Here is a 26,228-nt window from a genome sequence, read left to right on the forward strand (position 1 = left end):
TCAAAAAAAAGATAATTTTGTCTCTTGGCCACCTAACTAGTGCACGTGTGAAGTTTTGTCACATTGTGATAAAAGGTTATTGATTTATGATCACTCGATGGACAGTGCGTATGAAGCTGCATTAATTGGGGTTTAAATGGATTAAAAGCTCATTATTCTTCTCATTTTTACATCTTGCTTACTTTGCTTTCTCCATTCTCACACCCCCAACCTCTGTCTCTTCTCCATCTTGCCCTCCTTGAGCTTGCATGGCATGCACCAAGCAAGCACGTCGTTGTTTCGACCTCGGGAAGACCTCTCGCCAAGGCCCGCCACATCTGGAGCACAAGGTTGAGCCTCTTCTTGTGCAATAACTAGGTGCTTCCCATAGAGCATAAGGACCACCACAGAAGAAGAGATGGAAACCAGGCACTATCGCCCTTCGGGAGATAAGGAGAATCCAACACGGATACGAGCTTCTCATCCCAAAAAGTTCTTTTCATAAGGTTATTCGAGAAGTCATACAAGACTTGGAGATGAAAGGGCTAGGAAGATTTTGGGTGCAAGTGTGGGATGGCCCACTAGCAGAAACTACTGCTATGGAGGCCCTACAAACAGTTGTAGAGGGGTTTCTCATCGACTTGTTTGATGATACACAGCTTGCGCATACAAAGTGTGTCACAATCATAGGTAAAGGCATGAACTTTATCATTCAGCTTCGACATGGCAAGGGAACTCCTCCATAGGTTATGAGATTAATTATGCAAGGTTTTGTAATAAGTGTTATAGCACCATAGCATCTTCAAAGGCCAAAAAAATTTGTATACTCTGCCACATTGGAATATTTATTTATATATACACAATATCTCATGCGATGTGTACTGAATTCAAATAATTGAGTAAAGTTATTTTGTTTTGTTTCTTGAAATGCACGACTCTTAATTTTTGTTTAACATACAAACACATCGAAAGTAGTAATACGTACAGATACGAGTTACATTATTGCTTACGCACAATCACAAGTACAGTATTACGCGTTGAATTATGTTAACGTATGCGAATGCGTCATTATCGTCACACTTACACAATCACAAGTGCAGTACTATGCGTTGAATTATGTTAACGTATGCGAATGTGTTATTCACATACCACACATTATCATCACACTTATACGAACCACACATTTATTCAATAAATATTTATTTATAGGGACAAAGTAAAATATCTTATATTCATCAAGAAAAATACATGTGATGGCTGATAGTGATGGCAGATACAAAAAGCCAATAGCCAACAAGAACTCTCAATTGTTCCTTGGCTTTTTCATCGATGGAGAGGAGGGGCCAAGATTTCACTGTTGGACTCTGGGGACCCAACGCACTGTATCATTAAGTTTCATCGCATAAAAATATATGATAGTCCAAAATATCATCTTCTCCAAATCATCTTGTATCTTTACTTCCTCGTGTGTCAATAAGGCACCTCTTTGGGCACAAGGATCTACAAACTCCTTGATAGGAAGTTGGGGCCTTGGTCCAAACAGATCATGCTGTAGTGCTTCAAATTCAGCATTCGACACAAGGTAATATTCTTCAACCAAGGTAATATGCTCCTATGTTGCTATGATGCCACTCACTGTATCTAAGCTTGTGCCATCATATCTTCCAATCTCTACCATCGTTGGATGCACATCCATGTAATCATAATCGATTAAGTCTTCCATTGAATCCCTGACTAAGATAGAAAATAACTCTTCTTCCTTCATTTCCAAGTATTGCAGCACATCTGATAGAAGCAAGTATTGTACACCATCTACTTCAATGGGCATCAAGGAGGCAAGGTTGGGTTTTTTGACCTGTGGCTGTTTTGAAGAAGATGGCTGTATATGTAGGCAGCAACAGTGGTGCTCACAAAGTCTTCCAAAACCTGAAGGGTGGGATCCAACGATGAGAGCACACTTTCAAGGTTGAAGTTCTTAGAGAAAACCTGAAATATCTCGTCACCCTGGCTGACAAAGATAGTCTCATGGATTCACTCATCAAAGTGTGCACAAGCATCCATCATAGCAAGTAGAAGGAATGTGGTGGATATAAAGAGATGAAGAAAGAAAGTGTGAAATGAAACAATGAAATAAGAACTAAACTATTTCTACCTTAAAAACCTTAAGTTTTAAACAATTAAGGGTTGTTCTCGTATACGATATTTAGTTATGGCTTTACTTACGTCTTTGTAAACTTTACATATATATGTAAATGTGTTGATGTGAAAAGTGTATAACAAGTATACGATTTTGCATAAATATTATAATTTTTAAATATTGCAAATTTGCAAGCGACAAAATTCTATTGGCCAAAAATATCCAAAATTTTATAGGTGCTGGATATTACAACTTGTGGTGTTGGGATTTTTAGGGAGACTCTACATTTTCTAAAATATGTGGAGCCACACACTTTCCACTGGTAATAGTATCCTCAGCTCCACTTTGAATTTTCCTACCATCTAGTTTAAAATAGAAGCTAATATGTGGATTATGCATTGACATTTTAATTTCCTAGCGCATTATACTCAAGGGCCAATCATCCTCCATTTGCAACACTTGGGGCTCGTGGCCCTCACAAATGAGAGTAACATCCACAGTTGCACTTTCATGCATGTCTTGATCAAGGCACAATCATTTACCCTTGAGCATCCTCCATCTATGATGCTTGAACACTAGGTATAAAGTCTATCGTGTGACAAAGTACTTGTAATTGGAAAGGAAAGTTAGCCCAAAAAGTAAGATAATAGTCAACTAAGAGAGAAAATTTTTACCTAAAAACCATGTCCCTTGTTGTGACTTGACACTCCACTGTGTCAGGACTGTGAGTCATTTTTTATGTCTAAGTTTTTCCTAGAATCCTTGTTACATAATCCTCTGATGCACTTTTTATGACATACGTGCTTCTGGTACATCTCAAACCCTTACATTCCTTGAACATGTGTGCAAAAATTGCAATTTGTATGAACCAGCTTAGATGTATCTTCTTTGAGCTGGTGCTTGGCTTCATAGAATTCAATATGTCTACTGAATTTTTTGTGCTACACATGTGCAAAATGTTGCTACTACACAATGGCCATTCTATGCTATTGAGATTCAATATGTGCATAGACTCAAGGGTTCCATATTCTCGACCCCCTTTGGGTAGTATGTACTTGGAGTCATAGAAAAAAAAAGGTCCTCTATGAGCTGCTTAGCTGTATGCCCATCAAAGTGCAATCTACCAATTTTGAGGTGGTAACACTCAAAAGAACCTGTGAAACTCTCAATATTTTTCCACTCACAGCAATCCGAAGGGTTTGTAAATATGAGATAAGTAGTTACATAGATATCATGAAATTTCTCATTCTCAATGAGTTGCAAATACTTATTGTTTGCAATGTTTCGTTGAAAGGGCACAGTGGGTGCAATATGTATTTGTTTTTGCATGAATACATGTTGTAAAAACACCTATATTACAAGGTGAGAATCAAAATTCCTTTTTCTAAGAGATAAAATTTTACCCTTCTAGTGCTTTGATACATTTGCAACTGCAGATGCTTTCACCTTGAAAGCTCCCTTCATACTTTGATGCATATTTACCCAAGAAGAGCAATGATACATATAAGTGATCCAATTCCCTCCATCTTTTTTGTTATGTATTTCTATGGAGAGAATTCATATTCTTCTCTCATGCATTAATTAGATGTAAAGAAGTATGTATTAACGCCTTAGATTTTAAGTCTGTCTAGTAATCACCAATATGCCATACAAATCAACATGACATTAAGAGATGTTTACACTTTTGTATACACAAACATTGATATTGAAATGCATGCGGATATGTACATCGACACAAAGTATAGATTCAATTTTAAGCCATCACTTTAATCATACCATTTACATGAAATATAATGAAAAGAATAGCACAAGAATACTCAGAGAATTTTACCAAAATAAATTTCATTATAATGAATAGGAGTCTGATTTGACTCAATTTAGTGTATGAAACGTGGGTATTATAGAGTAGTTGTTACAAGGATAGCAGCCCATGGCATGGAAATCTTAATAGGCACATTTGATTGACACCTAAGATATTCTAAGACTCAACACATTGTGTGTTATATGAATGATATGATACAAGAATTTCATGGATCATTGCCAATTGGCATGGAGATCCAAATGGAGACATGGGACCAATAAAGCAGAGGATTTTTGAACCATCCACTTCTAGCAGATCCATATCATCTAGCACAAAGGAATCACTCACCACATCAAAATAGTTGATCGAGAATTATCTGCTTCACCTATACCTTGTACAATACCTACATGTACAAAAAAATACCTATATGAATCCCTTTTAACAAAAATACTTGCACGAATCCCTTTTAACAATTTTTTTAAAGATAACTGCATAAATAGAAGTAATAAAAAATAGGGACGATTTACCTATGAGATGATCTGCTGAAGATAAGATTGAATCGTTTGCCGATCAAAACCCATTGCAAATGATAGACATAAGAAAACATCAATCCCATCAAACATAAAAGTCACTAATTGAATGAAAATATTTTGGCACCACAAAATATGTGAAATTTACTTGTAAATTGAGCCACAGAATCTATGCTCTACCTTGTGTTAACTATTGCAACAACAATTGATCCCCTCAAGTTAGAACTAGCATCAAACCCTATTGTAAAGATAGTAGAAAATGGATAATGCAGAGAGGAAGAAAGAGAGAGTGTGTGAGTACGCGGGAGAGAGAAAGAAATGAGCACCTATCCAATCTTGCCCAAATTGATCTTTGCAAAAGACAATAGCAAAAGTTAGTACTTACATGAAGGTATTTTAAAAAGATATCAGCAAAAAAAAAGCCAAACAAAGAGAGAGATTAACACCTTTACCTCTTACTCCAAATAAACTTTAGAAGAAAACAACAATTAGAACCAACATCAAATTCTATTGAAAACACAACATAAAGGAGAAACAACACATAGAGAGAGGGAGGACAAAAAGGAGAGAGAGAGGCAGAGAGAGATGAGCACCTCTGTTTACTGCCCAAAACAACCTCTCAATAAAACAACAATAACAGTAAGAAATGATAGCAAACCCTATTGAAAAAATAGCAAACAAGAGAAAATGCAAAGAGATATGGGCACCTGTGTTTTGCCCAAAATCTAGAGTTGCATGGAGAAGAAAGTGCAGAGGTAAAAAGAATGCTCAAATTCCTAATTACTCTCAATAGGGAGCTTCAAGACGAAAATTCATGAGTATAGAGAAGAGAGGGAAAGTGATCTATTGCTCAACTTTTGGGTCAAACTGATTTCTTGAGAGGGAAAAATTTGAAATTGAAAATTATCCAAAAAAGGGTGGAAAATACGAGGTGAGAGAAACTCAAATTTTGTGTACTATTCATTATCCCTTTTTTTAAATCCCCCACTACCCCTTTTTTAAATTAAAAAACCCAAGATTTGGAGAGAGAAGATTCACCCTCCATGGATGTCAACATCTAGCCTTCCTATTGGACAATCCAAAAGGCCCACATCTTAAACTATATTATTTTTTAGGGCCCATTTGTGAGTTCATGTCACAACTCTATAGAAACATAAATTGTATCCTTTTTCATTAATTTGTCTATATAATGATTTATTAAAATTATTTCCTTTGCACTAATTAGATATAAAGAAAAGTGCATTGGAGCTGGCCACTGATGAGTGGTCACAGGTTATGGTGGACCCACACAGTGGGTTAGAGAAAAGATAGTTCACACTTCCACCTATATGACCCGATTGGGCACCTGTGACTAGAACTCACGCATATCAGGGTTAGACTCGCACACAGAAAGGATTGATGCCTTGAAGTGTGGGCTAGATCCACCAGAACAGACAGTTACAATCAACAAGATGGCATGATCATGAAATGCTTGTATAATGTGCATGTGTGGGTTGAAAGCTTGAAATGCACATTTCTTTGCATAGGAAAGTCACATGAAGATTCGGATACCATTTTTGCGATGTACACGGAAAAAGCTTTCATATGATACCCATATTGGGGGGGTCCCTAAATTCTAGGAGATCCCTAAATTTTAGGAGGTTCCTAGATTTTAGGAGCCTCGAATTAGCCTAAAAATGCTAGTCCTAAAAAATAGGGATGTCATTCTAAAAATAGTAAGTTCTGTACTCTGACTGTGCTTACTAAATTTGGTTGTTTCTATTCTTGACATTATTCAACCCAAAAAGGAAGGCCATAAAGAAGAGACAAGTGTCAAGACACTTGTCACACAAGTTTCCAAGTGTCCCACCACTTGTCACATCTCATGACATGTGGCTGGACACTTGTCTTGTGCTACTCCACTTTCCCCTTTTATACTAGCTCTCCCCTCTCCTATAAATAAGAGCTCGTTTTTCTTCATTGAGCATCATTTTTCTTTGCTGTAAACTCATGTACAACACCCACAGATAGCCAGAAACTGGCCCCATCCATCCCCATCATCATCCCCCACTTCTCCATTATCAAATTCCTCCATATTCCCTCTTCTATCACTGCTGTTTTACAAGACAGCAAGCCTGTAAATTCATTACAGCACCTCCTTCTTGAGCTCTTTCTTCCATTTTAGCTACAAGAAGCAAGCTCTATCCCTGTACTGTTGATCAACGATGGAGAAAGGCTGAATTCCCCTTTTTCTTCTCTCATACTGTAAAGAAATCAGTTCTTATCATTGCATAATAGATAATGCATGTGTGTTTGTACATCTTTGCATGATCTTGTGAGAGTGAGAATTACTTCTTCTCACTCTCAGGTTGATTGTAACTGAGCTCTTCCCTAAGGGACTTGGGTTGAGCAGAAATACATTCCTTCGGGGGGGGTTGCCCATCTTCAACCCTCAATCTTGTCTCCATTACTTTTACATTTTTATGGCTGTAATTTTGTGAGTAATTTTCATTTTCAGCTTTAAGTGTTCATTCTCTTTTCTATTAAATCTCGAAAACAAGCAAATATCATAATTGTTAAGCATACTACGTTGTTCGGGGCGTTTACAGTTCACTTTTTCTCTAATCAAATTCACAAGCTTCTTAGATAAGTTTAAGCCTTAGGATCTACTAGGTCTAGTCAATATTGAGTGTGCTTACTTTACTAAGCTAAGGTTTAGTTTACATAGGATTGAAGAGTGCCTTTTGTGAAAGAATTGGGAGAGAAGAGAGTAATAAATCTATGCTTTTCCACTTAATTCACAACTGAAATATGGTGCAGTAGACAAAGGAAATAAAACTCTCTTGTTTCTTTGTTTTTTCATTAGAAGAAACAAGGGGAATAGTGTGCTTAAAGCAAGAGAGGAAGGAGAGAGCCTTGAGGTCCTTTACACTTGATATATGCAATTCTTGTTGCTATTATGGACTATTCAAAATAGATATTTAGAGCATGTGAGTGTTGTTCATAAAGCTTTTGGAGAGATCTACCTTCAATTTATGCCTAAAGACTATGCATGGTTGTCTATGAATTAGGAATTCTAATAGACTATTTTCATGTATACTTATTCCACTAATGTAGTGAAGTAAACAATATTTTAGGGTTGCAACAAGGTCTCTTGAAAGTTTCAGATTAGGGATTTATTGATTTACATGGGTTGAATTCATATAAATTATTAATAAGCAAGTTTGAGCTTGTTTTTGAGCCTCATACCTAGTGTTTGGTGCTGGGTCTTGTGTATAACAAACACTGAATCATGTGGAAATTCATATGTTTCTTAGTTTTCTCTAGCTTCTTTCCTTCTTCTTTCATAGATTTCTTTCCTCCATGTTATGATCTCTTCTTACCTAAGTCTTGGTGGCTTTTGGCTATACATGACAAATCCCTTGTCATATTTGGTGAACTTGATGAGAAAGCACCAAAATTTAAGTTCTACAAGATGGGGGATGCTATAGGTTCTGGTTCTACAAGTTCATCTAATGAATTTATTGCAAACTTTAACATGCATTTGCAGTAGTAAGAACAAAAATAATAGATGCAACAATATATTGTGAAGCATGAGTTTGTCTCATGATGACGAAGGCACTACAAGTTATTGAGAACCAAGAAATTGTTTGATGCTCAAAATGTTTTTGAAACAAAACATAAGACAAAATGTATAGCTTGTGCTTGTGGGTTTCCTTTGAAGCTCTTTGTCTACTAGTGTACAACAAGACCCATGAGCTCTAAGTTGTAATTCTAAGAGATTCGAGGACACGATGGTTGCACAACATGTGAGGGGCATTTAAGGGGTTCCATTGACTTCCATGCACCTCAGACATGTTGTTGGCAATTATGTTTTTTCTTACCAATTATTTATTTTATGACAATGAAAATGCTGATAGTAGGAGATAATCTACGATGGTGTATGTGACAAATTTTAAGGCTGCAAAAGCTACTAGTCTTAAGAGCATTGGAATGGAGATTAATTATTTTCTATTTATCATACTCTAAGTAAATAGCAGTTTTCTTTTGGGTTTTCTAGCCATTTCTCATCATGTTCGCTTGTAGTATGATTTCATCAACTTTGAGGCTGTAATGTATCCACCTTTTTTACGTGGCAAGAAATGTTTTAGTAGTCACCTACAGTTGACCTTCCAGCTGTTGCCATCCATACTCTAATCAAAATGATCAGATTTTGTCTATCTCTATAACCCTATGTCTACCCTGTAGGGAAAGTGTCCTACCGTTACCCACAAAGGACCGGTGTGAAGGTTCCTAATTGACCTAACAGTCAGCTACTATCAACAACTAGCTCACATCCAGAGGTGTCCTTCGAGAGGCTTCTTATCGAGAAGGAGAAACTGCCCATTACCCTTAGTTCATGGAGTACAACACTTTTTCCTAGTAGCAGACTAAGGATTTATGAAATCCCTTGCAATGCTCTGGAACAACCGTCATACCTTTCCCCTAAGATAATTTACAGTTCGGGTTCTGAGACCAAACCCTAGGTAAGTCAATGAATTGGCCCTTCCTAGAGTTTCTTCCTAGTGTTTGTTTTTGGGAAAACCTCTTGGCTAACCAAGACCACCTTGTCATAGGACTGGATTCGTTGGGAATCCATCCACCCACTTCCCTTTATGGAAGTTCTTAGTTATCTAATTACCTACCACATTACGTAAAACATATAAAAAAAACTTCATTAATTAAAAAGAATCCTTTTATGCACATTTGATTGTTTGGGTAATTTACTCATGGACATACAATGAGAATAAAACAAATTCATTAATGTTGTTCCATAATGTGTGTTCTCTCACCCATACAGGAGAAAAATTACAATTTCATGTGCTTCCTCATCGGGTGCATGTGCACGTCACCAAGATCAAATCCACCTATAGCTAGCATTTTTAGGTGTCCCAAGTAGAACTTGGGCCATACAGGGGACCAAGTAGTTCCTAGGTGCGTAAAGGATTTACTAGCTCGAGCCCCCCTGGCACCCTATCCACCTCCTACTTAATACAATCCCTACTGGGAGACCTTTCACCATCAGAGTGGGTCCATGCTTCCGCGATGGTAAAAACATCCCCTCTTGGTATGAGGATTCAACACCTATCCTTGGGGTAGGTATAGGGCTCCTTAATTTTTATATGTTCCAATACTTAATTTAATCAAGATCTAATCTACAAAATCACAAACAAGATTGATGTTTTCAAGCAGTTATGACTTCAATCAATCATGCAACTTTCAAGTGATGATTAATCTAGTAGCAATCGTTACTTGAATTTCACATAGTGAACTCTTCTCATTGGGATTTAACTAAGGGTATCTAGATTTTGGGGTCTCTAACTTCCCATTAGGAAAAAAATGAACTCATAAACGGGCCCTTAAACATAATATAGTTCAAGATGTGGGCCTTTTGGATTGTCCAATAGGAAGGCTAGATGTTGACATCCATGGAGGATGAATCTTCTCTCTAAATCTTGGGTTTTTATTTTAAAAATGAGTAGCGGGGGATTTAAAAAAGGGATAATGAATAGTACACAAAATTTGAATTTCTCTCACCTCGTATTTCCCCCCTTCTTTTGGAGAATTTTCAATTTTGGTTTTTTTTCCTCTCACGAAATTGGTTTGACCCAAAAGTTGAGCAACATACCACTTTATCTCTCTTCTCTATACTCCTGAATTTTTGTCTCCATTGAAGCTCCTCCTGAGAGTAATTAGGGTTTTGAGCGAGCTGCTTACCTCTGCACTTTCTTCTCCATGCAGCTTTAGATTTTGGGCAAAACACAGGTGCCTATCTATCTTTGCATTTTCTCTTGTTTGCTATTTTTTAAAAGGGTTTGATGCCGTTTCTTATTGTTATTGTTGTTTTATTTTGCAGAGGTTGTTGTGAGTGGAAAAATGTTGAGAGTTTCACAGGTTCTTTTAAGTGTTACCACCTCAAAATTGGTAGATTGCTCTTTGAGGGGTGTACAGCTAAGCAGCTCGCAAAGGACCTTGTTTTATTCTATGACTCCAAGTACATATTGCCCAAGGGGGGTTGAGAATATGGACCCTTCAATCTATGCACATATCAAATCTCAATAGCATAGAATGACCATTGTGTAGTAGCGACATTTTGTACATGTGTAGCACAAAAATTTCAATAGACACATTGAATTATATAAAGCCAAGCATTGAATTCTACTGAAATTTTCCTTTGCAATTATAGGTACTTTGTCACAGGACAGACTTTTTGTTCAGTGTTCAAGTATCGTAGATGGTGGATGCTCAAAGGTAAATGGTTGTGCCTTGATCAAGATATGCATGAAAGTGCAGGGATGTTACTATCATTTATGAGGGCCACGAGACCCAAGTGTTGCAAATGGAGGATGATTGGCCCTTGAGTATAATGTGTTAGGAAATTACAATGTTAATGCAGAATCCACTTGTTAGCTTCTATTTTAAACTAGATGGTAGGAAAATTCGAAGTCAAGCTGAGGATACTCTTACTAGTGGAAAGTGTGTGGCTCCACATATTTTAGAAATTGTAGAGTCTCCCTAAAAATCCCAACACCACAAGTTGTAATATCCAACACCTATCAATTTTTAGTTTTTTTTTGTCAATAGAATATTATCGCTTGCAAACTTGCAATATTTAAAATGTATGGTATTTATGCAAAATCAAACACTTGTTATACAATTTCCACATCAACAATTTACATATGCATATAAACTTTACAAAGACGCAAGTAAAGCCATAACTAAATATCGTATGCGAACATCCCTTACTGGTTTAAAACGTAAGGTTTTTAAGGTAGAACTAGTTTAGTTCTTGTTTCATTGTTTCATTACATGCTTTCTCTCTTCATCTCTTTATATCCACCACATCCCTCCTACATGCTATGATGGATGCTCGTGCACACTTTGATGAGTGGATCCACGAGACTATCTTTGCCATCCAGGGTGACGAGATATTTCAATTTTTCTCTAAGAATTTCAACCTTGAAAGCATGCTCTCATCACATTGGATCCCCCCTTCAAGTTTTGGAAAACTTTGTGAGCACCATTGCTACCTACACATACTCCATCAAGGGATCCGACATGACTTGGGTTCCTCTGGAACAACTCATGGTATTTTAGGCAGGGAAGAATCACCAAAAAGTTGTGAATAGGTGTCTAGTCCATGTGGATCCTTTGCATAGAGTATGTACTATTCCCATGGGCAATGCACTAGGCACAACACCTTTGGATCTCGTGGAGTGTGATTGCACATTGGTAATTTACCTCCTTGCATTGGATACACCCTAGAGGAGGAGAGGGATGAAGATACAACTCCACTGGTTATTGCTATCACATACACAACCAATTGAAGAGCTCATAAATGTTGAAGAGGAACATCGAGTGGTGGCAAAGCAAGGGTTGGCTCTCAATGTGCCATCTTCTTCAAAACAGCCACAAGTCGACAAACCCAGCCCTGCCTCCTTGATGCCTATTGAAGTAGATGGTATACAATACTTGCTTCTATTAGATGTTTTGCAATACTTGGAAATGAAGGAAGAAGATTTTTTTTTCATCCTAGTTAGGGATTCGATGGAAGACTTGATCGATTATGATTACATGGATGTGCATCCGACGATGGCAGAGATTGGAAGATATGATGGCACAAGCTTAGATATAGTGAGTGCCATCATAGCAGCATAAGAGCATCTTACCTAAGTTGAAGAAGATTACCTTGTGCTGATCCTGAATTTAAAGCAATACAACATGATCTGTTTGGACACCAAGGCCCTAGATTCGTACGAAGGAGTTTCTAGATCCCTCTGCCCAAAGAGGTGCCTCGCTGATACACAAGGAAATGAAGATACAAGATGATTTAAAGAAGGTAAGATTTCTGAATATTATATATTTTAATGCAACGGAACTTGACGGTAGGGTGCATTAGGTCCCCGGGAGTCCATTAGTGAAATCTTGGAAAAAAATGATGCATGCAGCTACATGTCCGAAGTCTAGTGTTTGGGACTTTTGATATGAAACGTGTCCACCTGTTTGCTTGCAGGACACGTCTTAGCAGCCCATTGGGAAGAGAGTCTAGAAAGCACCACCCGGCACTCCCATGGAATGTCACGGGGTTTGCGATCTAGGTCCTCTTGAGCCTTCCACGAAGCGGAAGCATTCTGACCGTTCCCACTTAGGACCGACCTGAATCAGGGTTCTCCTAGTGGTCAAATTCCTAGAACGGCAGCTAAAGTCAAACCCCAGGCAAACTATTTTACGCAGAAACGTTAGGGTCGAAGCGGATTCATGCTGCACTTGGTTCAAGGAGAATGGGAAATGAGAGAGATGCAAAGCTCGACCTCTCTGCCCATAAGGCATAGTCCCATTCCATTTCCCTAAAACAACATAAATCGGGATTTTAATACCTAGACTCTAGGTCAACATTCCTTGCTGTTCATTTCCTTCGAGGAAAGTTCCCAGCCAACCAGGACCACCCATCCATAGGACGGACCCATGGCCACATCCACCACACTTTCCTCAAGCTTTCTTTAGTTGTCTAATTACCTACCACATTTAGTTGGACACGCATAAAATAACTTCCTTAATTAACCTATTAGTCATCAGTTCCTTCACGTTATCTAAGTACTGACATAGAAAAACAATGTCAAGCAAGTTTCTTTTCAACAATTGATCTTATTTATCTTTGGAATACATCATATAATAATCCAGCCCGAAGGCTAATCCATAATCCGCCCGAAGGCAATCAATAATCCGCCCGAAGGCAATCCATAATCCGCCCGAAGGCAATCCAGCAATCCTCAAGGATTACTAATCCAAGTTTTCGCTTGTAGACTAGTATGCGGGCCTCAAGATCCAATCTCGAGTCACGTCGGCCTCTTGTGTAGGACCCAGAAGGCAAGGGATTTACGACCAGAGTCCCCCCTGGCACCCAAGCGTCCTCCTGCTCCAAGTAGCGCCCAATAGAGTTTATACCCTATTAACCCAAATTAACAAACACCTTAGGTTCCTTAAATTCAGATAGTAAATCCTGGCGACTTTGTTGCTATAACTTGATTTGTCAATTGCTTGCTAGGAAATTCATAACTTCCCCTAACTTGGCAAATCAGCCCAAGAAGGGTGATGTAGCAGGATGACTACTCATCCTCTTGCAAGTTAGACCAGTGCTAGAACCTGCCAACCTTGTTCTAAGGAGTGGTAACTCTACTTTGTGATTTAACACAAAACCATGCGACGTTGCAACTTGTTGCACAGGTGTCTCATCTAACTCGTGGGATCATTTCCCCCATCAAAGGGTGTTTCTTGGTCAAGAAATACATTTGGTCAAGATGTAGGGTTTGGGAGTCCTCTTGACCCATCCCAATCCTAACCGTACTAGGTCACAATGCTTGGCCCTAGGGATTCTAAACCCAATCGGAATTCTAGTATTAGGTCATTCGATCCTTAGGGTAAAACCCTAGATTGTTATTGTATGGGCGTCCAATTAACCCAACATTCCGTGAATGTGGGTAGGACCTTTGGGTTCGAAAGTCTCGACTTGGCGTCCCAAGTAGGATACTAGGTAGAATTTTTAATGTGCTAAACCCTACCTAGCACTTTGAAGTGTTTGTCATACCAACTAGTAATGCTTTTACGAATCCCTTGAGGGTTATACCCTTACAAGTGATTTACCTAAAATGATTTAATTTCTCGCGTTGAGAATTATCTTTGTTTAGAAGAGATGGGAATACTTTTCCTAAGGAATGCAATTAACTAAATTCAAGATGCAACATTCCATGTAAGTATGCAAATCATAGACTTTTCCTTCAATGCAACTATAGGTTTTGCAATTGACCATTTCTCTTCCTTGCTAGAATCATAATGATTGACACTTTGGGGGATAACTTGCATAAAACTACATAGATTTACATTAAGAACTTTGCCTACAACCTTTTGTTTAATACAGTTGAATTTCAGGTTTTAATATGACATGCAACCTTTGCATGATGAATATCATAAGACTATTGTTGACTTAATCCATTCTACGGCACTTATTCTATCTTAAAATACAAGAATCTTCGCATGCAACATGCAAGTCCATGGTTTCATTTCCATGCAATGCAACTACTTGGACAACATCGACAACAATTATGTCATACGAATCTACAAGTAGAAAATTACAACCTAAATGCCTTATGCACTTTTCTTTTCTGCGGCCAATCAAAGATGCATTTAAACAATTTCATCTTTTAAACCTAAGTAATATGCGCTTAGGATTTGCAACTTGGAAATGCAACAAACCCAATTGCATGACATGCACTAACTCTTGTAAATCGTTCAAGGAGATAATTTCCCAAATGTATTTTAACTAGACTACGTGAATTAGCAACGTGCCTAAATGCATTCTTCCCATGAAAATTTAACATGCCTAATGAATTGCTTTAATGCGGAATCATTCTTTTAAGAACCTGGGCTTGAGGGCTCATAGGGATGTCCACGCATATGCTTGGGTTGGAGACTTCGGTGCGTGTGCCTTGCATCTTTTGTTTTGGAGCCATCATTGATATAGTGGATTTGGACTCCGCAGTTTTTCCTCGCCCTTATGCGATCTCCGAATTCCCTCCAAGCTTTGGCAACTCAGCCTCAAAAACCTGCCTACTTCTCCCTTGTGCAGGAATGCCCTTTACAGGACGTGGATTTTAGGAGACCAGGGATAAGCCATGTGGACAAGGCTTATGGAAGCCTTATCCTAAGAAGCTTCTGCTTCTTACAGATTGACGTGGGGGGGGTAATGATTGGAGGAGAGGAGATTGACGATGAATAGGAGGATGATGATGGCGATGGGGAGAGGAGGCAACGGGCATGGCGCAGCAAGTGATGGAGGCGAATTTGGCGGCAACACGTCACAGCGGCAATGGTGGCAACACGTCAAGCAGAGCCTCCTTTCTCTCTCCCTTCATGCCTCCCCCCAAGCTTAAGGGGGAGGTTATATAGCCTTTGAGGGGGGGGAAATAGCCACCCCCGTGGCATGCTTTTAATGCCTTCTCTCTCCCCCCATGCTCTCCACCTCACAAGGAGTTCTCACACTCCCTCTCACACACCTCTCCCCTGCCATGCATCGGCTGAGGGGAGGGGGGTAAATAATTTAAAAAATTGCACTACTTTCATCATTTATCCATTTGCCTTTTCGTAAGGGGTGTTCTCGTGCGGCTTGCGGGTTTTAACCTCGACCTTATTTGAACAATGCGGATGGGGTTCATTATTGCGCGTGCGGGGTAAGGACTTTGTCAGTATCATTATTCCGTTGCGGGAGATAACTTAGCACAGCTTTTGCGTGGTTGTGTAGTGATCAAAGTTCTTTAATATTTCATGCGGAAATATTACATGATAACTCTAGGTTAGTAGCTAAATATATCGTTTGATTTGACTTTGTCATCTAGGACATATTGTATATAGATGAGTTTGCATCAAGGCAAGGAGGAGCTCGGTATGCAGGTCAACAGAAGGATTCAGCTCTGAAGGAGTACATTTACAACCTTGTTGCAAAATTAGTGGTCTTCTATAAGAAGTGCTCACCACGAGGGCAAGAAATAATCATGAAAATTCAAGCTTTGACCAAGTTTGGACAAGGTGGTGCTAATCAAGAAGTCAAAGCTTCTTTACTTGTTTGACCAAACGCCTGGTGGAGCAATGTGTGTGCTTGCTACACAAGGTGACCTTGCGAAAGTGTCAGATCCACTTGTCTTGGAGAAAGAACTGAAGGGGGAGTGCATCATTTTTGAAGCAAAGAAGGAACTTATATTTTCATCGAAAGCTAGCCTCTCCTCTCCATCGATGAAAAAGCCAAGGAACAATTGAGAGTTCTTGTTGGCTATCAACTTTTTGTATCTGCCATCACTATCAACCATCGCATGTATTTTTCTTGATGAATATAAGATATTTTACTTTGTCCTTATAAATAAATATTTATTGAATAAATGTGTGGTTTCTGTAAGTGTGACGATAACGTGTGGTACGTGAATGACACATTTGCATATGTTAATATAATTCAACGCATAGTACTACACTTGCATTTGTGCATAAGCAATAATGTAACTCGTATCAGTACATATTACTACTTTCGATGCATTCATATGTTAAACAAAAATTAAGAGTCGTGCGTTTCAAGAAACAAAACAAATCAACTTTACTCAATACAACTTTACTCGATCATTTGAATTCAGTACACATTGCATGAGATATTATGTATATATAAATTATTCCAATTTCCTATTGAAATTCACAATGCTAAGAAAAACTGTCAGTAATTAAGAATTGAAAATACAATGATGATGCACAGTCAAAGTTGAGAGGAAAGGACAAGAGTAAAAATTTAATTCACATTTTAAGGGCACATACAATAGTTTTGCACTGGGACATAGTCATATGTCCAATGCATGAGGATAGCACTATGCCAAAAAAGATAACATTACAAACTGTTTTCATTCCATTGGAACAAATGCATCCTCACTGCTTGAATATTTCTTATAAGTTGGAAGTCCTTGGGAGTTAAAGTGATGTACTTCACATGTATTGCATAACACTAAACATCAATCATCAAGTCAACTAAAAAGACCTCTGCAACACATTGTAGAGTATGAAGACATTCTTTTGTGAAGTGATCAGGTCTATCCTGACCTTGTGCCAAAAACTACCTCCTTCTTTCTATGCGATAGAGCTCTTGCACAATCTCACGAACAAGTCTTGAGAAGCTTGCCTTTGGAATGAGGAGATTAAAAGAGCGTTGATACCTCCTAATTTCTCTCAAGGCCACTATACATGGCTTCCACTTATGTTTCTTGTGGGGATGCTGAGGAGGACCCTTGTGGGGGCTGCTTGAGGAACCTAGGTTAGGTTGAGAAGGGGGTGCATGTGAGCTAGTAGATGCTCCAAGGGGTTGAACATGATATGGGGCTCTGAGCAGAAGCTTATTTGTAACTACCTTAGACCTCATCATCTTTCCTGCACAAGAGATGTGACAACTCACTAAATAAGATAGAAATTGAAACCCTCTTTTATATAACCCTAACCTGTGAGACTCATTCACATAGATGCACGCTCTCTCTTTCTCTATTAAACTATGAATTCTATTCACACTGAACACATTGTTCATCTTACTATCTTAGCTCTCTTCAAACCCATTTGCTGCCTTGTTGAAGCCTTGTTTCTAGCCACTTGGCATTGTTTTCTTTGGCACTTGAGGCTTCATAACACATTCTTTTAGTGACACGAGGTGATTCCATCATGTCTGCAGTCGATTCATCAGCACTTTCATTTGCTCTCTTTTGCAAGAGTTTAGATTCATCTCCTACTATAATCCTATACCACCAAGATAGAAATTGGATCATTGAATTGCTACCATTCACCCCTCCACCATGATTGTTTTTTGTTTGGTATACACCACGCGCTATCCAATGTGAAATTTCCATCCCTTGTGTGGACCAAATTTCAATGCTTCCCTTTTCTGCAAAGTATGGCCCATGTGCCTCAAAGATATGCTACAAAAACACATATCAGAGATGAGTAAAACTATGCTCAATAGTTTATAAAACTCATACAATTTTAAAATATTAACTTAGTACCCACCATGTAATGTGTAATAGAGCTTTTTCCCCACTCTTCCACTATGTTTTTGTAGAAGCTATGCACCTCATTGATAAATTCTTTCTTATCTTCATCGTTAAACACCATCTTGCAAAGTAAGGGAGCCAATTCGTTAAGACTTATCCAAACCTTAGCTTTGGCCAACCTTGTTTTTCCTCCATATCAAGAATTGCAAAATGTAACTTTTTCCACCCATTGTAGTCCTAAGGCCTACAAAGCATGACATTCCCTTCCTCATTGATGGGTGCTGAGAGAAACTTCTTAGCCTTTTCTCCTCCAAAGCAAGGTTTTTTTGGCAAGTTACCAGATTTTCGTGATCTCTTCTCATCTTTTTCAATCATCACTTGATGCTTGTGTAGCCCAATTTCTGATAGCACTCGCTCCACATTTCTACACATTGCAATGGCTTCTTTTTCTGGTTGCATCCAAAGCTAATGTATTCATATACAAGTTTCTCCATGATTTTGACAAAAGCATGCAATGAACAAATGTGAATATAATCCAATGGAATGTTGAAGATGGGCTTCCAAGTGGGATCTTCTCTATTGCGTTGCGGTGTAGCACTTGTCACCCTTTGCAAGTTTTTCTTTCCGTCCTTTCCTTCCACCCTCTCTGTCAAGTAATATAGGCATGGATTCTTTGTATTTCAACCATTGGAGATTCCGCACATGCATTTTCAAGTTTTCAAGTCTCCTGCAAGATGCCATTCAACCAAGTATTGCCCATACCCTTCAACCGAGAGCATCTCACCATGTTCCTGATAATTAATGATGCTTGGAATGCTTGTGTGCATAAAGAATAGTTGTAGCACCTCAAATGTTTCCTTAGGAACTTCAAATGTAGCAAGCCACCACACATGGTACTCGGATTGAACACTAAAGTTCTGTGGATTTTTCTTGTCGAATTGTAAAGCTTTATTCATCAGAGTTACACTAACTCTTATTTACTCTTTTGATAGCCTCACTCTCATCTAATTTTATAGAAAACTGCAATTTACCATTACATTCCTCAACAAACATATTGTAGTACATTACCATTGCCGACTGGACCTTGTACAAATCTAAATAGTAATTATTGAGTTCTGTGAACTTCACCTCATATGCATTTTTTGTCCCAACCTTTAGTGTTTCCACGTATTGAACATGCATGGGATCTCCTATCAACTCCAAAACCTTTGTATTAAGTTGCCATCATGTCCTAATACCGGCTCTATCACAAATTAATAGTGCATCCACAACTGAGAACTCATTTAGCACATCTTTTAATGTGCACTCAATCACCTTTTCCTTCACAAAATTAAACTTAGGATTGGTCAAAGCATTTTCCAATGTACTTGCCTTTAGCAATCTACTAATACACAATCCAACCTCACCCTCACCTAGGTTCTCTTTGTGAGCTACCTTACATGCTTTGATATGTCACTTCCACTAGCCGCTATTCACAATTAACTCATTGATTGGCTTCTTCTTTCATTTACGCTCCTATGTTAGCTTGTTGTTGATCTTTCTCAAGTTGTCAAATTGTGCCTTTGCCTCCTCATATGAGATACCAATGTCATGGATAGTGTCCTCCATTGACATAATTTGATTTTTTTGTTGAATTATAGTGTTATTCAGCTATACCACTTGTCCTATGAGCTATTGTATATGAAGTTGATGTGTAACGATTACATCATGATAATTTTTTATGGTTGCTTAGCAAGTTGTAAATACTTTGAACACCTGATCATTGAACCATCTAGTATAACCGAGCAACCCATTTTCACCCTCGCACACATACTTCAACAAATTTTTGATTCCTGATAAAGTTGTAGATCTATTGTTTAAGGGGTCAATTAAGTAGATTCCCCCATCAACCCACAAATCCACATGTTTTAATCCCATTTTCCTATAACTATGCAATACCTGAGGGTTGACACTAGTACGCTAGGTTCTTTTGAATAATGGGGTGTATTCAATCTCTACCTCAATATGAAGCTCATTCTTTCCTGGATTCATTTTAGTATTAATAGAAACGGGGAACCTACTTGGTTTTCATAGGAGGTAGAGTGGAGATGCACAGAGAGACACACAAAGGTGCCAAGGGAAAGAAGGGTATAAGTAATTCACTCTGTTAATGAAGGTTGCATAAACACAGAGAAGAGGTCACAATAGAGCTATGAGAGAGTATAGATATGGGGGAAAATAGCTCAAAGGGTAGGGATGTCCAAGACTTTTTGTATTTTAGACATTTCTATTTTACCTCCAAAAACATCTCCAAAAAACACAAAATTTGACCAGTTGGTTTGTCTTTTGACCAAAAGCTAGAATATAAAAAATTTCCAAAATATCTTAAAAGAAACTTTTCAAATTTCATTTTCCTTGTTCTCAATTAAAAAATCAATTACCTCGTATCTACTAATCATTTTGCATTGAAAACAAAGCACCATACTCGCGTAACTAACTCCTTTTTTAACATAAAATTTGGTTGAAAAAGACTTCTTAAATGAGGAGAGAGAAGGAATCTAAGTATATTTTTGTAGATAATATAAAAAATGTAAAATGAGATTGCAAAAGTGGAGAGAGAAGAGGATTATTCTACTATTCTTCTCTCCTCTTTTCCTTGTTTGAAGGAGGAGAGGGGGGGGGCTAAAAGGCCCATTTGTGAGTTCATTTTTTTCCTCATGTAGTTTAAGGTTTATTCTTGTAACCAAGTTTCTTGGCCTTAATTTAGTATCTTTAACTTAGAGTTATTTTTTATTTTTTAAAAATCTTCTATCAGAGCGTCTAGATTAAAATTATATCCTTGGCTAGTTTCTTCAAGGTTTTGTTCTTAGTAAATTCATCTTGAATTCACTAGTCTTCTTTTCTATGGGGTTAACATTAAAATTCCTCATGATTTCTCTTAAGTTCTAGGTTTTCATAGTTTCCCTAACATTTTCTAGCCTATAATATGTTCTAATAATTTATCAAGTGAATACTCTAAGATCACAGTATTTTTCAAGAGACTTATCTGATTTCTATTGAATTCGGATATAATTTTTTTAAAACACTTATAGTATCGTGATTGGTAAAGAGTTGTTATCCACGCCCATGACTCCGTTAGTGACTCCCATGCTCACAACTCTAACTATTGCTTCCATGTTATTAGGGTCATTCGCAATTTCTACTTTTGGATTCTTTTTCTTTGGGGCCATGATGGAAATATGATTTGTAGAAGAAGAAGAACACGACAGTAATACCAGTTGGTAAGGGTGTAAGACTCTCGATGATGATGATGGTTATTGTCGGATTCAATGATGTAGGCCTTGCGGATGGTTCTTATTGCCTTGTGAAGAGCAATACTTCTCTCTCTCTAGTAGACGGAATAGGGAAGAGAGTAGAGATATGACTTCTAACTGGATTGATAGAATATGATAAAGTTCTTCAGTGTCTTCTCTTCTCAGATTAGAGTAGAAGAGGATGAGAGACCTTTTGTGTATCCCCTTCCTTGGGTTGAATGGAATGATGTCTCTTCATATCCCAGAATAGAGTCTCCTCCTTCTCTATCAGTATCTTGTTCTCTTCAATATGGCTCTTGTTCCCCTACTTCCTTGTCATCCCCAATCCCTCAATTTATAGTTTTGCAGGGGGGTAAAAGAGAGGACACTTACTTTTTATCATTTTTTGATGACATCATCGATGACAAATAGAGAACTCTTTCTTTTAGCACTCTTGATGACATCATTGATGACATCGGAGAGGGAGTTTCATTTTTGTAGCATGAAGATAAAAATTTACGAATCTATGGGCAAGCACCACGTGGCGTGTTGCCAGGCAGCCCCCATCACTCCACGGCTTATGACTAAGGTGGTGACAAGGCAGAAACCAAGGCACGACCTTGGCATCTTGGCCTTGGCATACTTGGCAACGAGCAATGAAGGCTTCGTTGGCGCCATTGGCTACACGTGAGAAGCTTCCACTAGCTTGTAGGAAAATCTTCCTTGGAGGTCACCCATCCCGACAGTGTCGTCACCCAAGTGCACTTAAGTGCTAAGTGACCATCCACTAGGCTAGACATATAGAATACCTCATTAATAATAACAATTATCTTCATAAGTAGAGCCACTTTCATTAATTTTTTAAAAATGTGTAATATAAATCAATTTTCTTTGGAATGTATATGCACATTAAAATAAACTAAGTAATGGGGACATTACAGAGCGTGCCTCCTGGTTTCTGGCTTTGTGATTACCTTCAAGAAACATGGCTTTTGTCTATCCACCCTGCAATTTCAAACCAATATCTTTATCTTTTACATAGCAGCAAGCCTTGAGCATTTCCCAATGATTATCTAGGCTTAGAAATCTTGTGATTGGCTTGATGCTTGGCCAGCATGCAATTGCTAGCTTGTGCAACCTAGTAGCTGGAACTTGTCTTTGTTTGGATGATCGTGCATCAAGGCCATTTTAGTATATTGCCTTACGTGCTATTGTGGATGCTATTGGCCTTTCCATGTGGCACAAACATGGTGTGTTTTCACACCCACAGTGGTGTGCAACTATGCCAAGTAGTGATCAACTCTCTAGTAAGTGGCAATCAACTCCTCAGCAGTAGGTGACGTCCAACTCTAGTAGTAGCAGATGGCATTTCAATAATGAATTTTTAATCTTCTCCTACATAGGAAATTTAGTGAAATGTAGAAAATTTCCTAATATTTTCTATTTATACGTAAAGGTATTCCCCAAATATAACTAGGGAATTACATTTTCTACATTAACTAGTAGGGAATTATAGGTCAATATAGAGAATTTCTCACACTTTTTCAAAATTTCCTAAAAAAGAGAGTACAAGAATGTGATTCCCTACATCTAATAATAGTAGGAAATTATACGTCACTATAGAGAATTCCTACATTCCTCAAAATTTCCTATGTATGAGAATATAAGAGTATCATTCCCCATGTCTAATAGTAGGGAATTGTAAGTATACATAGATTATTACATGTGTTCTATCAAAATTCTCTCTATAGCAAAATATAACAAATTGAAGCCTTGATCTAGGTCTTTAAGATCTAGGTTGTAAACATAGTCTCACTTTAGTAAAATTCAAATTAGTCATATGGAGATGAACTCAAATGATCTAAGAACCTGCCCATCCCCCAACACATGTGTGCACACATGTGACATACACACTCACACCCTCCATTCCTAGTTGATAGCAAGCCATATCTAGATATAATTTTGAACTAGTTTTCCCTAGCACCAAATTTTGAAAATGGCCATGATATTATACAAATGGGAGGTGTTCAACTAATGGTCACTCACTCACATGCTATTTACATGGGTGTATTTTGTTCATTTCATGCTTATTTGATGCAACATTTCTTATCATTTTCCTTGTGATTTTATGCGATTTTCTTCTCTTTACTCCTCCAAATCTTATTTTAGTGGTGTGCCAAGACCTATAGTTAAAAAGTAAACCACCATATGTTGTAGCTCAATACATTTATAAATGATAGTTTGAATGGACTCCTTTTTATATCAAAGAAATGATAGTTTGAATGGATTCCTTTTTATGTAAAAAAACAATATCTAAATTATTAACTAAATTGGCTAGTTTGGTTTTTAATCAAGGGTAAACATAAATTAACCCTTAGTTTCTTAATTTTGTGACTTAAAGGACATGAAACTAATAAAGATTTAGTTCATTTGTAATGTAAATATTAGTCCAATATAGCCCAACCTACCTTACTATTTTGTTTAGTTAAGTCAAGCAAAAATTTGCACTTCATGACCTTGTCTCTCTTTCCTTATATTAGGGGGTGCACCACACTCGATAGAAAATTAATTACCTATTTAAAGAAACCCATATGTCATTGTAGCAAGTAATCAACTTCTCAAAAAGTGCATAATTCATGAAACATTATTTCGTGCATTTTTTTGGTTATATATTTTATCCTAGAGGGTCAAGTCTTTAGACCTTGTTTCAATATTTATATTCAATAGTGTTTCATATCTAAAGGTTGACCCTTTAGGCATGATTTCAAAGTTCATATTAAAATTATGAGTTATGTGTAAACCTTTGCTTATGCTCTATATTTTAGCAAAATTATTAACTTCCTTTTTGAAGTACATTACATAGTCAATTGGAGTCATTAGAAAATGAGGAGTAAAGGCAGGATTGGTAGCATCTTGCTGACTTTCAAACTAACTTGCATCCCTACAAAATCTTTCACTTCCAAACTACCAAAAGTGCACCATTAGCAACATTAATGTCCCCATGTCACTCCAATAACAACTTTCCTAATACAAGGACCCACTAGAGCTCTTCTTGTATATGTCAAGTTGGTGATCTTTGACCTAATAGGGTCTTGCTCTTGGTGGTGCATGTGATGCAAGTCATGAGAGTGGTAGAAAAATAACAAGAATGTGCCATGCTCCCCGACTAAAATCAATCCATTGCAAATGTGTGTCATGAAAGTTGCATATAACAAGGAGATGATGATCATACTGAGGTCCTAAACTCTCACTTTTTAGTCTTAAATCACCTATTCTAAAGAATTATAAGAGCATACTCATTCAATCAAGGCATGTGTTAAAAGTAAGATATAGGGTGCCTTGATCACTAAGAAACTTAACATGTGAGTACAGAGAGACTTGTTAAGATGGTGTCTTTGTTGCTAGGGTTAGAGATGTAGACTTAGATTTTCTTACAAAGGGAATTTGTTACTAGTGGCAAAGTCATCTTAAACCCAAAGTTCCTTATTTCTCATTCTTCTACATGGCTTATTGGGGTGTTTTTACCATAGATAAAAAGACAACCAAACATATAATAGTACCCCTATGGAGAATATTTTTGGTTTTGGGTTGATTTATCACTCCAAAACAGCTCAAGACGGCATTATTTGGTTATATTGAGTTCCACTGCCATGAAGGAGAGAGCCTAGAGAATTTATTAAGTAGATAGAGCTTGTAACTTCTCTTAATGGCAAGGATGCAAATGTAGATATACTGAAAATGATGGGTTTAATGGCAAGGATGCAAATGTAGATATGCTGAAAATGATGGGTTTACTAATGGAAGGGTATGTAAGAGAATTCTAGGATTCTCAAACATATAGATGAGGATGAGTTGGGCCTTATTTATCTCTTACTTAGTGCAAGATTTCTAACAAAGAAAATCACCTAAAGTAATATGGAAAGAGCTTGTGAGCCTACATCTAGAACAAGATTTGCTTATTTATCATCTAGTTGTTGAGTTCACTGCTTTGTGAAACAAGCTCAAAAGATCCTTATAAGGTAGTGAGGTGCCACCAAACTTTATAGTCAGGCTAGACACATTATGCCTACTTAGGCTAGGTACATATTTTTGCATTGTTTCCCAATATATTAGCATTGGATCCCTTTGCACATGTATTTATGTCTCTTTTGCATGGCCATTGATTCATACATAATTTGAAGAGCATGAAGTTCTTATCATCAAAGCATTCCTGTTTCAGTAGGTGAACAAGGGTCATGATCGAATTTACCCATCCAATGGGTACTAATGAAAGGTTTTGGATGCTCTTCATTACACCAAATATAGGGTTGGGAAAAGAGAGTTTCCTGCAACATTTGAAGAGAGGTGAGAGATAAGAGAGCTTATGTTCTATGACCTCAAGTGTTTTCTACACACATATTTTTATGTATAAATATATGTGTGTTTATGGAGGACCATTACATGTGTCTTATGCCTATGTGAATATGTATGTGTGAGTATCACATGTGCACTTGTTAATGCATATGCAAATGTGTATATGTGAGTATCACATTCTAAATTCCTTGTTTTTGTTAATCAAACTTGATCAATTTATCATTATTCTTCGAAAGGTTTAATGAATTTAGTTGTCTATTTGTTTATGCATATGCAAATGTGTTTGTGTATGTGTTTTATGTGTGTTCTTTTGGTTGCATTATCAGTTTTGTGAATGGAAGCATGTGAACAAAGACTTGTGAGTTTTATGTGTGTATTTTTGGTTGTGTTATGCCCTTTGCCAATGGGAGCTAATTCCTTTGATTGTTGCCTTTCAGTAATAACCATGGTTGTGTTATGCTTTGTCTCCACAATTGAGTTTGTCTTAGTCAATATGGACCTTGAAAAAATGTACCACCATGTGAAATGGTGATATTTAATAAGGATGATGCCTCTTTGGTTCCCAGAATTTGGTTATCA

This window comes from Lygodium microphyllum, chromosome 2 (genome assembly GCF_053477565.2).
Source record: "Lygodium microphyllum isolate KBCC chromosome 2, Lygodium_microphyllum_v1.1.10, whole genome shotgun sequence".
Taxonomy (NCBI): domain Eukaryota; kingdom Viridiplantae; phylum Streptophyta; class Polypodiopsida; order Schizaeales; family Lygodiaceae; genus Lygodium; species Lygodium microphyllum.